General features: G+C 34.0%; 2 protein-coding genes and 1 pseudogene across 5 annotated transcripts in view; 2 read left to right on the plus strand and 1 right to left on the minus strand.

Moving 5' to 3' along the window:
• The window catches only part of IMMP2L (inner mitochondrial membrane peptidase subunit 2), an 869,510-nt gene that overhangs the window by 428,103 nt on the left and 424,966 nt on the right, over nt 1-16,441 (plus strand). The window lies entirely within an intron of this gene.
• The window catches only part of LRRN3 (leucine rich repeat neuronal 3), a 33,885-nt gene that overhangs the window by 5,240 nt on the left and 12,204 nt on the right, over nt 1-16,441 (minus strand). The gene's annotated exons all lie outside the window — the stretch shown is intronic.
• Nucleotides 10,118-10,194, plus strand: LOC126951889 (uncharacterized; annotated as a pseudogene).

Raw genomic sequence — 16,441 nt, forward strand, 5'->3', positions numbered from 1 at the left:
GGTCTGCTTTCTCCAGCAGAGCAGAGAGGTACCTATATTCTTCTTTAGGTTAACTAGAGGTTCGGAAATATTAAAGATGAAGCATTCTTTCTGGGGGAGTCTTAATATAATGTCTCTTTTTGTTTTGAAATTATCCCGGTGAGTGTCTTAAAATCAACTCAAATGTCTATCAATGACAGACTCGATTAAGAAAATGTGGCACATATACATCATGGAATACTATGCAGCCATAAAAAAGGATGAGTTCATGTCCTTTGTAGGGACGTGGATGCAGTTGGAAACCATCATTCTCAGCAAACTATCGCAAGAACAGAAAACCAAACACCGCATGTTCTCACTCATAGGTGGGAATTAAACAATGAGAACACTTGGACACAGGAAGGGGAATATCACACACCGGGGCCTGTCGTGGGGTGGGGAGACGGGGGAGGGATAGCATTAGGAGATATACCTAATGTAAATGATGACTTAATGGGGGCAGCACACCAACATGGCACATGTATACATATGTAACAAACCTGCATGTTGTGCACATACACCCTAGAACTTAAAGTATAATAAAAAAAAAATTATGTTTGTATTTAATTAGAAAGTGTTTTCTTATTTCATCATTTACATAGCCATATGCTAGAAACAACCACATTTTGAATTAGATTTATTCTGAAAGCTTTTGAAAGTGAGGGTGTTTATAGTGGTGAGCATATTCAAATGTTGTTTCTCCTGGTCTGTAGGAAGCAATAGTATGGGAAACACAATAGAGAATATAGAAATTTATCCTTTCTTCAGCATAATATTGACTTTTCCTTATGTCTGTGGAAATGAATATATTTCACTAATATACTATTTAGTATGGGTTGTTTCCAGGATAATAAGTAAGTAATAATTGTATCTTCTTAGTGCTTTATAGTTTTCAAAGCCTTTTCTTATTCATTATTAATTTAATATTAATGAACTTGTGAGATAGGTTGGTGATGTACTTTAATCTCCATTTTTTAATGTAAGGTTGTTGAGACCCATCTGCCTGATACCACACAACAAATAAATGGTGGGGTGGGATTAAAACCTAGTTTAGGCCGTTAAAATCAAACAATTGTAATAATTCTCATATCTTATATATCCAATTCCTGTGGACACTTATAATTTGAGATTTCTTTACTGTGAAAATACCAATTGTTTCTTGGTATAATTATATGTGGAAGCTTTTATGAATAAAGCTACTTTTCCTTAGTAAGGAGATCTTCATTCTTTGTCTGTTTTTCATCATTTATGAAATACTGATTCAACACCTACTTTTTGGCAGGCATTATCGTAGATACTGGAAAGTCAGCAATAAATAAGATAAAATATCTACTCACCAAGTTTTCAGTGATCAAAGGGGTAAATAGCTAAGGCCAATGATGCATAGTAGATTTGATTTACAATAAAAACGTGTGCAATGCTCTGTGGATGTACAAAGGAAAGAATGCTTAATTCTGTTCCTCCAAAAGGAGCAACATGAATGTTCTATGTGCTTTTGTGATACTTATACAAAATTAACTGGGGTATAATGAGGACATGTGGATAAGAAGATTTAAAATCCACTATCTTTTAGATGAGTTTTTATAATGCTAAAGCTTAAGAACAAAGTGTGCCTTCTTCTTTGCACCTCATTATGTGTATTACAAAGACTACAGAGTCTGAGGAAAAGAAACATTTTGATACTTAAGTTGAAAAATTGGTGAAGAAAAAAATTGCCATGGGTACATTAAAACCTAGTTTTTCCTTTTCTTTTATAGCAAATTACTAGCTAAGTTCATTTATATAAAGAACTTAAATTCTATTCTCCCATTATCTGACTTCATATTCCCTTGTAAGACTTGATCTTTCTTCAGTTCTAATTGAAAGTTCCATATCCCGAAGGTATTGTTGAATTACACTAACTGCATCCCTATAAAAGACTGTTCTGTTTTCCTTGGGAAATATTTCTTTTCCAGTTTTTCGAAACGAATTATTTGAATTTATATGACAACTTTCAGGAAATGGATAATGGTAACTATTTAGAATAGTTTAATGAATGATATCCTTAAAAACTGATGTTAATGAGAAATTGATTTAAGGAAAGAAAAGAAAATTTGTTTTGCATTAAGAAACGCGGGCCAGGTTTAGTGGATGATTTTGTAACTGGGGACAGGATACCTCACTTTCTGGTACCTCAGATTATTGATCTCTATAATTTAGAAATTTGGCTGCATGATCTCTAAGATTCTTTCACATTCCAAATTTATGTTGTACTATTCTGTGAACATCAAAGATGTTTTTCCAAAGGTGTCTAACAATTGAATGTGTGTAAACTCACTTATCTGAATTTAACCTTTGTGTTTTTTTAATTTATTATAAGTTTATATTCAATACTCTAGTCCCATGCCATTAACAAATTAGAATCAGTGAATTTTAGCCATTATGAGGCTTTTAATAAAGACTATCAAATTAGTTACCTGCCATTATTTCTATTTTATCTTTTTATCTACACAGTAGTAAACAAACGAGAGAGTTACTTTAGTCATTAAATTAAGGCAAACTGGAAGTAAATTGCCTCGATTAGAGCACTTGATCTGAATTCAGATGTGAATTCAAATTCCTTCATTTTGCCTCAAAAGCTCAGTCTTAACCACTAAGTTCTACTTTCTGTCAAATGTTTATTTTTAAAATAGCACTACACATCTTGATATCTTTTCAGAAAGGTGTTTCCTCCAACTGTATGGGTGTACTGCCTTTTGTGTTATTGTTGTCGGGTGTTTCTCTTCCTTTGATAATAAAGTTTTACTCAGACAAAATTATAAGGCAGTTGAATATTGTGGAAGGAATAAATTAAAAACTGTTTTCTAAGCCTAGTTTTGCCATGTGAGAGTAATCACATTGCTCTCTGAATCTTAGTTTCTCACAAAATGTGCACTAAATTTTCACTGTTGTTTTCAAGTTGATGTTAATGTCCTGTGAAACTGTAGAGATTTTGCATGGGGTTGCCATTATAAAGAAATTTGTTTATTAGAGAAAAATTATTTTTGTTATTGTTTCAAAATTTATGTAGTAAAATGTATGTCATGTCCACCCATATATTTAATGGATGCTATCTTTTAGAGTGTTTTTAGAGTGGATTCTGATATTTTCAGATTCTCAAATCTGATATTTTGAGATTTTCAAACTGGCAAAGATCCTTATTATTATTATTATTATTATTACAGAAATAGCTATAGATTTTTTTTTTTAACAGAGGGGCAATTTGGTATTATTTTATGTCCTTGTCATGTTTAAGAACTTTTATTTTTACCCAGCAAGCATTAATGCAGATCATAAACAAATCATGTGCTGTTTCCATTCCTCATGATATAGGGCTCAGATGGTCCTTTAGATGACAATAAAGGCCTTGTAATAAAGTTCTCTCAGAGAAACCAATAGTAACTTAAATAGCACAATTTTCTCTCCTGAGTCTCAAAATATGCTTTGGGCAGATTTGAGAGAATCTTGGATGTTTTATCTTTTTTCTTCTCTTGTTTTTAGAATTTGAGGCTTGTGCTACATGGGGATAGTTTTCTTTAAACAATAATTCCGACCAGGTGCGGTGGCTCATGCCTGTAATCCCAGCACTTTGGGAGGCTGAGGTGGGTGGATCACCTAAGGCCAGGAGTTTGAGACCAGCCTGGCCAACATAGTGAAACCCAGTCTCTAGTAAAAATACAAAAATTAGCCAGGTGTGGTGGTGCACATCTCTAGTCCCAGATACTCGGGAGGCTGAGGCATGAGAATTGCTCGAACCTGGAAGGCGGCGGCTGCAGTGAGCCCAGCTTGCTCCAGCTACACTCTAGCCTGAGCGACAGAGTGTGAGTCTGTCTAAAATACATACATACATACATATATATATAATAATTGCAAATGTGTCACCCTAATACATCAAATTTATGGAATCTAGTTATAGTACAGCTATAATTTAGAAAGGGTAGTTTACAGTATAGAAATCTCTCTTTATAATTTTCTTTTACAGAGCGGGGAATGAAATCTTAATCACAGGAGTATTTCACATTTGGGTAGTCATTTCTGTGTACTCATAAATTACTAGCTTGTCATGATACTGTCATTTTTTATTATGAAAATTCTGATTTGTTATTTTTAATTATTGATTTTGCTCAACTGAGTACTTCATTAATAGCAATATTTGTGAAGTTAACTTTTGTACATGATTAGTAAAACAAATGATAATTTTAAGCCGTAACTTGTCTCTTGATGCTTATAATTTTTCTTATAAGCATCACTCCGTATATTGGGGAATTCTAATTTACAATATGGCATAACAGTACATTATTCAATATTGTTTGAGAGCCAATGGATTTTGATTGCCTGATTTGCTTTTTTAACTTTTCTTCTATGATTACCTTGTTATTTAGCATTTATGCAGTCCCAAGTGTAGGTCTCTCTGGGAAAAGCACTCATTTATTCACTATCCTTAATAATCACTCATCTTAGATTGAAGTATAATCATCTTGTTTTCCAAGTTGGGAAATAGTGATGGAAAATTTGCTTCAAGTTATAATTAAACTAGAGATCTCTATTTGGGTGATGCCTCTCTGTTAAGTCACCGCACTTTAACAGTAGGGTATTGTATAAGTATGCAGGCCTGGGAGTTAGTAGGAGACCTTGTGACCTTTAGTGACTTCGTTTCTAAAATAAAAATTATCTTCAAATTCTATTATTATATAATTTTTGTAGTAACCTTAAATATTCTCAAAACGGTTTCAATATATTTATTTTCTTTTTTGGTTGGGGTGGGGGGAGTTGAGATGGAGTCTCGCCCTGTTGCCCAGGCTGGAGTGCAATGGCACAATCTCGGCTCACTCACTGCACCCTCCACCTCCCGGGTTCAAATGATTCTCCTGCCTCAGCCTCCCGAGTAGCTGGGATTACAGGCACCTGCCACCACGCCCAGCGAATTTTTGTATTTTTAGTAGAGATGGGGTTTTACAATGTTGGCCAGGCTGGTCTCCATCTCCTGACCTCATGATCTGCCCTCCTTGAACTCCCAAAGTGCTGAGATTACAGATGTGAGCCACTGTACCCAGCCAATATATTTCTTTGTGCAAACTTAATACAGTGTACTTGGATGGATACTGATAGGATTTACTCAGATATTTTATGATATTTTTAGGTTTTCATGTTTATTCACGCTTTATGTGTCTCAAACTAGGGCATAGAGATAGACAACGTGCTAATTTCACTCGCATCAGAAATAGTCTATAAAAAGATTCTTACGACCTGTACAAATTCATGAAAATTTTGAAGAACTTGAAAAATTTGTACGTCAGGAGTAATTTATTTATGCTTATAAGAGAAATCATTGTTTTCCTGGCAAAAATGTGTGTGTATGTGTGTGTGTGTGTAGATTTGTGTGTATGTGTACACTGAGAGACTTCAGTTCTGTTCAGAAAATTTTGAATGTGATTGACTAAATTTATGCATTAAATTTTCCCATTTTGTCCAATCTTTATTTCTATCAATAGATGTTTTGAGGGATTTAATTAGACTTTAATTTGTATTTTACAATTTCATATAAATTGAGAGGAAAAGTCTGCCCAATTGAGAGGAAAAGTCTGCCCAAATATGCTTTCCTTATTCTCTTGACAGTTTTGGTCTCTAAAAGCTCATTCTTGTCATTTATTTACAGTTTATTTGAGAAGCTAGTGCAGAGTATGACTGGTAAATGATGTCATCCTTTTATCTTCAAAGGAATTACCAAAGATGTGGAGATTTCCCTGCTTGAATGACAGGAGAAAGACTTATATTGTGCCTCACAGTACAGTGGTTTGGGAAATGTGTGTCTCATGTAGACCCACTTCCAATTATCCTGCATTTCAGATGAAAACATTTGGGGTAATTATCCAGATAATTTAAACCATTTTTAAGTCATGTTTTTAATTGGAAGATAGCCAACTATCCTGTCTTTGAAGTCTCCATTCTTTATGTCACATGAAGACTGTCCATCTCCCTGGTATAGTTAAAATAAAAGAAAGAAATGAAGTGATTGCAGCTTGAGTTGGTTTTATGAACAGACACGAGTATGCTGCCTTATGCTCTCTGATCTTGCAAGCACTACTCTCTAGGGCCTTTTACATGGGAGGACATGATAGGCATGTATACAAAAAAAAAAAGGACTATTCTATATTGATTGCCACAAGTAAATGCTTTTATCAATCTCAGGAGGGATGGTTTCTGAAGCATAGATATGTTGTAAAAGGATGGCAGCAAAAAGGTTTTCATCTCATTTGTATTCCTTGATTAAATTTGACAGAATAGAAAATCATTGGTTTGTAAAGAAGATAAGGAAACCTGTGGACAAGAGTCCAATGACATAGTATAGATAGAGAATGAAGAACATTTTAGTTACAATATTATTGCAGAAATCTTAAAATTATGTTTTGGGGAGGAACATTCCTCTGAAGGAACTCGGAGTAGAATCTTTCTGGGTAGTTCACTTTCTATTCTGCATATAATAAAGTATTGGTTCTCATTGCTATTAAATAAAACAACACTAATATCAGTGTTTTACGTTTTTACTAAGAATTGGGAAGATAAAACGTGTCAGAAGAAAGGAAATAAAATGAGCTCTTTCAGTTTGAAAGAATTTTTTCAAATGCAGTAAACAAGAGACTAAATTATAGCACCACATTTTCGGGTGTGCTGGTGTCAGCTGATGCCTGCCATGAGTTCAGAGATGGATGGTGCTTTTCTGTTACTATATCTAAGGGAGATGATAATAGCAATGTGGTCTGTATTTTTAGTTCCTTATTATAAGCATGGTATTGTCTATTTTCTTTTTAAAAGTGTGTCAGATTTCCCTCATGCTCTATGGTTTGTTTCCTGCTTAACTTCTTGACAATCTGCTTAAAACAACATTGGTATATTTGTGTCCAGAGGATACAAAAATGTTTTAAAAATAGAACAGCAAACATTCCACCGTAAGCTTTGAAAAAACTTCCTGAATTATGGTTTTGAGTTTCAACCAAGACGTGGAGGCTATATTTATGGCTGTGTGCATGTTCGTGCATCTTTTTGTGAGTGGAAATTCATTACTGTACAGGACATGAGCTCTTTCCCTAACACTTGTGTTGAACGGTTAATGTGAGATGGTGGCACTCTGAAGTACAAAGTAACAGAGAGAATTAAAGTTCTTGATGCATGCTAGGTCAGTGAAGCTTTGTTATTTATTTCCTGTGTGGAAATAAAAGGCACTATATGCAGGTTAAAGTTTTGCATTTCCAGGGCCAGGAGTGGTGGCTCACGCCTGTAATCCCAGCACTTTGGGAGGCCAAGTCAGGCGGATTACCTGAGGTCAGGAGTTTGAGACCAGCCAACATGGCGAAACCCAGTCTCTGCTAAAAATACCCTGTCTCTGCTAAAAATACAAAAATTAGCTGAGCGTGGTGGTGTGCACCTGTAAACCCAGCTACTCGGGAGGCTGAGACAGGAGAATCACTGGAACCCAGGAGGCAGAGGTTGCAGTGAGCCAAGATTGCACCATTGCACTCTAGCCTGGGCAACAGAGCAAGACTCCATCTCAAAAATAAATAAATAAATAAATAAATAAATAAATAAATAAATAAAGTTTTGCATTTCCTTTTTCCTGTCACCTAACTTAAAGACATGTATTTTTTCTTTTTTAGAGAAAAGGTCTCCTTTTGTCACCCAGGATGGAGTGCAGTCACTTAACTTTATAGAAGCCTCACAATAGCTCTCTACTTGAAGTTAATTATGTAGGACTACTTTATGTAGATGACCTTGCAAAATTTTATTGCCTACAACCCCCTGAAATTCATTTAAAATTACTATTGACGCAGGTGGACATGAGTTGAATCACATTATTTCTGTTCATAATGGGCTTTATGGTAAATTCTTCTTTAATGTGTTTACAATATTTGACTACTGTAGCATTTAAGAACTAGTCTATACCAGGTTATGAACATTTGGGAAATATGAGATCCCCCAAAAAAGTGACATGATAAAAGAAATACATTTTGCCTTATGTGTTGACTAGAGAGGGCTAAAGTTAAGGGGGGAAGTAAAAATACTAACGGGCTATTTTTTTTTTTTTAATGGAAAGCAGTACAATTTGTGATGCATACCAAATTTTAATTTTGTGTTAATGGACAATATAGGCCCTTGGTAACATTACCTTTCTTTTTTTTTTTTTTTCAACTGCTACCCATGAAGAGCATAGGCAGTATGCCCACTTAAGTGTCTTTTTGCAAGATTATACATGACTAGAGCCCCAAAGGGAGTTCTAAATCTTAGTGGAGAAAAAGAGTTCTTTAAAAACAAGGTTGTAAATTTGCATTCATTTCCCTCTTAGAAGCCTGGTGTTCATCTCATATATGGATTAGGTGAAAGCTAAGTGACAAATCACCTGTTTGGGAAAATTTCTTAGTAGATAAACTCTCTCCAGATAATTTAGGATTATGTTTCAGACTATCAGTTTAGGCTCAGAAAAGCGAATGGTTTTATATTATGTTATAGCAGCTTCACAGGGTAGGATTTAATACATTTTTATGGATAAAATGAATAGTGTTCGATTATTGGATCTGAGTTAGGAGAAGAAATTTTCCCTTCACAGTCACATGGTTTAAGATCTGGAATCCCTTAAATTTGATCTGGGACATTCACCTAACTTTACTGTTCCAATATGCCAAGACAAAATTATTTTGTGAAGGAAAGTTATTTAATTTACAAGTTAATGTCTCTTGCAGAAATATTTCACATTGCTCAATCAAGAATTACTCAACATTAATTTCATATATGTAGAAACATTCTTTGAACTTTAAGTTATTTGTATTCTATACTTATGTTTTGATATTTATGCTTATGTTTTTATATATTTTCCTTAAGATAGTTATGTAGTAAAGTTTATAATAAACCATTTTGGGCTTGGAGCTCAACATCCAGACCAAGAAAGGAATAAAACTTTTTCGTGATTTCTGTTAATTATAATTCATGACACTGGTTAGTAAGATATAATCTATATTTGTGATCATTCCTGGTATTGTTTATGTTTTCTTGGAAGATAATATATTATTTCAGTGAATAAAAGCTATTCTAAATATATGAGAAAAATTATTAAACTGTCACAATAATGGATATGGACTTGAAAAATACTAGTTTTGAGGTTTTCTTTAATGACTGATTCCTTTCAATTGTATGGAGAAACAGAGATTTGAATAAGAATATCATTTTCCCTAGTGATGTCTTTATGTCTAATATCCATGAACAGATAGGATCTTTGATGCTTTACTTATCTTTGCATATTTTAGTATAGTTCAGATCCTAAATACTTTTAGGAGTCTCGGTCTGTCGCCTAGGCTGGAGTGCAGTGGCATGTTCTCAGCTCACTGCAACCTCCACCTCCCGGGTTCAAGCGATTCTCCTGCCTCAGCCTCCTGAGTAGCTTGGACTACAGAACCATCATGCTCCGCTAATTTTTGTAATTTTAATAGACACAGGGTTTCACCATATTGGTCAGGCCAATTTTGAACTCTTGACCTTGTGATTCGCCCACCTCGGCCTCCCAAAGTGCTAGAATTACAGGCATGAGCCACTGCGCCCGGCCCCTGAAGACTTTTTAAGGGCCCTTTCCATTAACTTCAGTTTTCCATCATATAACAATAGCAACAAACAATAAAAACAGCAATAGTAGTCACAGTCATAATGTGCTATAATGTACAAATTCAGTTCAATTTTCATATATGACCTTACTTGATTCCCCTAACAATCCTGTCAGCATGTTCAGTTATACCCACTTTACAGGTGATGACTCAGAGAGATTTCATGAGGTGGTCAAAGTTGGAGGGCCATATCAGTGATGGCTCCTGAACTCTGTCCCAGGTCCCCGACTCCATTTTCAGTCCTCTTCCTATGAGCTCTGTGTAATAAAGCTTTGTGTTATAGAGATATATGTACTTGATTGCCCCCTTACTAGTTGTTAATGAAACACCTTCATGTCTAGACCTATGTCTTACTCACTGCGTAAGCCTATACAATGCTGACTTGTCTTCTTTGCACAGTGAAATTAAATGATACTTTCTTTTAAAACTTAATTAAGATGCTTTTGTAGTTCATAAGCATGATGATTGAGTTTTCTTGCTCTTGTATGAGATGTGCCTCCCTCAAACCTTAGAAAACTGACTTGAAAAAAAAACTTAATTATGGAAGAAAAGTTAATAGTTAATCATGTAGCTGTCAATGAACATGTTAAATTGTACTGAAAATGTTTTACACATTTTAGATGTTTGTTCTTTAATTTGGTCTTTAATTCTCCTTGGTAATACCTTATTTATGAACCACCTTACTTAAAATACCCCGTGAAGTCACTCTCACCATGTTGTTTTCTTTATAGATCATTTAAGACTGCTATAAATTATTTGCTTTTTCTTTTTTGCTTACTTCCCATCACCTCCACTAGAATGTTAGCTATATTAAAGTTGTTTCCTGTTTTGTTCAGAGCTATATATCTCCAGTGCCTAGCTAGAATATTGCCTGGCATTGTAGTTCAATAAATATCTACTGAATGAATGAATATCAGTTGCTTTTAATTATAAACTTCCATCTTCTTATACATTTAAACAAATTTGCTGTACAAGGTACTCATTTGTGACCCTTATTTTGCTGGTGAATGCTGAATTGACTCATGTGGTTTGTATGCATGAACTATTTAGTGATGATATAAGCTTGGCAAACAAAAATAAATATGTGTGTTTTTTTTTTAATTCAGGAGATTACAAAAGTGTAACAAAACCCACTTGAAAATAGTAGTATGTTTAGAAGCGTATAATTAAATCTGTGATTGTTTAAAAAGAATCATAAAAATTCTTCTAATCCAATGTCTACTCTCATTATATCTTGAATAAATCCGTTGTGAGGAAACTAATAGAGATACGTATATTTTGTTTGTATATCTTTTTGTACTTGAGATATGGTTTTCAATTGATTTTTATAGATTATATCTCTAGTAATAGCACAGTGTAGTGGGGGTATAAGATATACAGATTAGTTTCTTAAAATTTGTGACATTTGTATTTGGAGAATATAGAAAATCATGTAATTTAAGTTATAATATATTCTTAATGACTGGAAGTGCCACAGACTTCCGGAATTAATGTAAAAAGCTGTATCAACAACAAAAAGAGCAATAATAAACATTAATATAATTGAGTGTTAAGTACTGAGAAAAGTCCTCGAGAAAATTGGTTTGGTGTGGCTGCAGGCCAGACTATGCTTGTTGCCAGCTGATAGTGATCAAATGTAATACATCAACAATCTGTGAGGTTTGTGTCTCCAAACCTAGACTGGGGTTAAGAATCTGCACTAGAAAGTGACACTTAACAGAAGACAGTGTATTGTATTCTGTAAATAAAAATAAAAAACAGTATTGTAAAGAAAGCCATATATACTTTGCTAAGGAAAAGTTTATGCAAATCAAGACAATATCTCAATATTTGCTGCAAATTGAGACTGGGAAATATTTTTGGTGCAAAATTTCAGCAGAAGAACTCAAAGTCTATTCAGCACACATGAAACTAGTAAAATTTACTTAGAAGTTTAAGCTTTGCATGCTAGATTCTATAATATTAGCTGCAGAATTGGAAATACTATAGCATGACCCAGAGCTTTGAAATGGACAGCCAAATGTTGCAAATAAATCTTTGGGAGTTTATTATTAGCCAACAAAATTATTGCTCACTAGATCCGAAATAACAAATCTGTGGCCTTGACATTTAATCAGAGCATGAGACGCATCTATTGAATTTCATATTTGAGATTATTACTTTACTAGAGCCCCAATTAAAGCATGTAGATTCTAAAATTCTGTTCAGATAAGGTAAAATACAGAATGCTTGTTATACATGCACAGAATCTTTTTATCCATTGCCCCTTCTTCAACATGCTTATTTTGAGTTTTTACTGAACAGAAATGACTTTAATGTAAGTATACAAAGAACTACCCAGAATTTCTTTTTAGAAACAAAGGAGGTAGGAGGTTGAATTTGCCCATATTCCCCTGTGACTGATCAGTTGAGTATAAACTATTTACAATAGAATGTTGAAAGGAATTTTCTACCTGCTGTAGGGCTGGCATTGTAATATAAGGCAATTTTACATGCCCATATAATTTAAATTATTAGACTTTATATAAAAACTTTTCTTCAAAGTCTGCCTAAAAAGAAAGAAAAAATGGGAGAGGAAAGAGAGAAGGAAGAAGGGAGGGGAGGAGAGACAGAGGGAAAGGGGAAAGAAGGAAGTTTCTGAATCTCTCCCATCTATCTTTTTCACATTCTAGTGAGAGAAATTCTAAGTATTGTCTATTCATGAGCATCTGCAAATCACATTGCAGCTTAACTGTCTCTCCTCTGATTTAATAGAAACTTTGATTGTTTTCTAGGATTTATATCCAGAGTAATTGCTTTTGCATTTTAATATAGAAAGAAGTAGATTGAATAAATGCATAACATATTAGAAATGCTATTAAGCAAATGATTCTATGTGGTACTATCGAATGAATGTTTTCCTTTACTCTTCTAAACAAAACACACATTTCTCCAATTATTTTTAAATTGAGAACAGTGGAAAAGAAATCTATTTGTGTGTTGATTTTTTTTTTTTTTTTTTTTTTTTTTTTTTTTTTTTTTTAGTATGATTAAATGGTATAGCAGAAGTTTTATACAGTATAGTCAGGTACTTTTCCCTGCAAGATCTGTAAGGACAGTTTTTATCTGCATCCTAGATATACAGTATTTTCACACACCGAGACTTTAATTCCTGTTATCTTAATGTTATTTATAAGTCCCTCGCATCTCTTAGCAGCCATACTTCATCAACTCTTGCTATATTTGAGTCTCTGCCTCAAAATAGCGAGCCTTTATCTCAAGCCGCGGGTGGTGAGAAGTTCATGAGAAGTTTACACGTGGCAAAAATGGTGATGGTAGAAGACATCTGTTTTTCATTTTATTTGTGTGTTTTTAATTGGACTGTTTTTCTTAGAGAGTTTCTCAAAACCAGTGAGTTTCTAGAGAGAAGAGATTTCTATTATTTCAAGGGATGATAGTTAAGATCCTTCAAAAAAGTTGACCTTCCCACATCAGACCAACGTCTGTAGAGTTTGAACAGTTGTCAAACTTGCCCTTAAATAAGGAGAACAATGACTTGAGCTTTAATTGTTCCACATTCAGGGCTTTAAATGTTCCAGATAGTTTGCCTCTTCTCTTAGTTCCCAGTTAAGAAGTAAGTAGGTAAGGGATGAGTATTCCTCCCATTTTATTTAGCGTGTAGGTGCTAATTTGTCTGCTCTAATGTGCACCAATGTTGGTATTATATGTTCTAAGGTCCTCTGCTGTATCCTTGGAAACAGACTATGTTATGTGTTACTGTGAGATTACAAATATGTTTCTAAGAAAATTAGCTGCCTATTATTTGTACTTGCTCTTGTTTCTGATTCAGAAAAATAAGCGTGCCCTTGCTGGTGCATTAAGAATTGAGGTGTTGTGTATTCCTGGGAGTGTCACTCATAGATTTGATACATACATCAGTGGAGTTAAACTGGCTAAAAGAGCTGTCAATGAGAAAAAGTGGGGATGCTATAAAAGGCAATGGCCCTATCACATTCATGTGACTCAGGCAATCTTCATCTATTTCTTTTATATTTTTATGGATTTTTTCTTTTATATTTTTATGGATTTTTTTTCTTTTCACCATTTGCATAAATTGGTAGTACACGTAATATAAATGCAAACAACAGAGAGCAAGCCCATTTTTAAAGCTATGAGAAAATAGACCTGTCAGGAGATTTGTTCAATTTAGGGTGGGAGGAACAATAAAAATACATGCTGTATTTGTTTCTTAGAAAGTACTCTAAGGGTGTTTTCCCCCCAGCCAACTAAATTGCATGTGGCAGTTGCTACAGCAACCCATTTTTGTGATTTGCAGAATAAGGGAGCAAACCAGATGTCAATTGTCAGTAAGTTTTTGTTGTCATGGAAGACGTGAATGTATGCAGTGTCATTTGGCCAGTTTATGTACTGTTGTGGTGTATTGTTCTCATCTGCTATTTTCAACATGCTGTCATGAATTAGTATTCCTTTCTTTGGATGCATAATTTCTGAGTTTCTGAGTTTTATACATGATGTTAACTGAAATAACTACATGTCAGATTCATAGAATGTTGTTGCAAAATGAAGGTTATTTGACATCTGTTTTGTAATTTTTCAGCCTATTGACATAAGAATTCTTTATTTCATGAAGAAGACTCAAATTAATTTTTAAAGGGCACTTCAAAGATTTTGTGTTATTTTATTTGAAAATACATATTTGCAATCTACAGAGTTAAGAATATATTATTGTCTCAATGAGATCTTTAGTAAGAAAGTAGGAAATAGCTCTGGACTGGGAGCTTCTGAAAGTCTGTGGTCATGCCTCTGCTGTCTGTATTCTGGCAAGTAGATTCACATTTTAGTCCCAAATCACTTGTAAGAGCTATTATATCTGGAACTCCCCATCTCTTCTTTTTATTTTTCTTCCTCTTTTGTGTGAGGGACTGTCCCCTTTTCTCTGCTTTTCCTGTCTTCCCCACTGTTCTAGAAGCCATGACCCTCTCATTCTAAATAGATTTTGCCCTCCTTCCAATGGGATGAGAGCCTGGGTATTTGTACGCATATTTTTAATTTGATAAGAAGTGTTGCTTACAGCTTATTGTAAATACATTAACATCTCATTGCTTGTGGCAAGTCCTCCACACTTTTCATCCCTACTATTAATTTTCCTTTTCTTCACATTTAAAAATTTTTCTTTAGCATTTGTTCTAAAAAACCCCGAATCAAAAAGACTAGATAGGGGGATTAATGATGAGACTTTTCTATTATTTAGCATGATTTAAAATTATTGCTGGCAACCATACTAAGTAGTTTCACATACAATATCCCCTCAGCCTTTTAAAAAATTGATATCAGCTTCAATAGAAGTGATGGTATTAGTTACTAAAGTGACATCGTATCAAAATATATAAACATGGAGCATTAACAACAGAAGTGAGAACAATTTCTAGAACAAAATGTAGAGTTTGGTAAATCTAAAGCAGATAACAAAAGAAATTGTTTCATTCTTTACAATAAATTTGAACTGTGGATTACAGAACAAAACATTTACAGGAAAATGGGACACAGAGGGAGTGGGAGAAAGAAAATCATATGACTTTTGTCTCTCCTGTACCTGGAGTTTCATCATTTCCAACTCTGCAAAATTGGCTCAAGATGTGAATAGTAAAGGCGTATGTATGTGCATGCATGCATGAATGAAGGCATCCTCCAGCAAATTTGCCTTTCAAAAAAGTTGCCTGAATATAGGCCCAAACTCAGAGATATGAAGAATGTTAACCTGGGGAAGTGAAAATGAAAATGTAGCTTTTCCCCCACATGCATATTACAGGAGTATCACTTTTCAGTATTCTCATTTTGTTTCACACTTAACCCCAAGATTTCTTGAATTGAGAATTCAAATGCCTTATTTTGCTCTCTGGTACTCTCAAAATGGTGTTCAATAGAAGTAGCCTAGTCATTAAGGGATCAGGCATGGACTCTCATTCTTTCTCTGCTGCAGCCATTGTTTCCTCATCTACTGAAAGGTGAGTGATGATAGTATCTACTTCAAAGGGATGTTGTAAAAATTAAATAAAATAATGCATTAAAAGTTCATAGTATAAAAAAGTTCTTCTGCACCAGACACATACAAAGTGGTTACTAAATGTTAATCACTATCATATTAAGAAGTCATCATATGGATAAGAACTCATTAGAATTTGCTGTAACTTAAACTTATAGGTGAAAATATTGGAACAGGAGAAATGGCAGAGCAAAATAAAACTACTTAAATGCCATTTTGCTCTGATTATCATAAAAGATTGTAGAATTTTGCTTGCCTAGTAGATATTTTTCTGGTTATTTCTATGAAAATAATTCTAAAAATGTATCATGCTATTTACCATGTTAGTTATATGACATGTCTTAGAAGAAGAAAAAGTCCTGGAAAGCAGGTGCAAATCAGTGTGGCTAGACTTAGTTAATTATTTATAAACTGGTAAAAACTATTAGTAGTTGTCAAATATTAAAAAAAATCCAGTATTGGTCTGTGTGTGAAAGTATAAACGTATGCATGTATGCTTGTTGGCAATGGAATAGATAGAGATAAAGAAGTACAATTATAACTATAAATCTGCAGAAATGCTAATACAGGTTTTTTGAGTTGTTATTACTTGAGATATGGTTACATTTTGTAGGAAACAAAGTCTAATATATATTGTTAAAATTTAACAACATTCATTAGTACTCACACAAAGTTCTAATTAGAGTAAAAATAAGAGAGAAACGAAAACTGTGAAGTC

This window comes from Macaca thibetana, chromosome 3 (genome assembly GCF_024542745.1).
Source record: "Macaca thibetana thibetana isolate TM-01 chromosome 3, ASM2454274v1, whole genome shotgun sequence".
NCBI lineage: Eukaryota > Metazoa > Chordata > Mammalia > Primates > Cercopithecidae > Macaca > Macaca thibetana.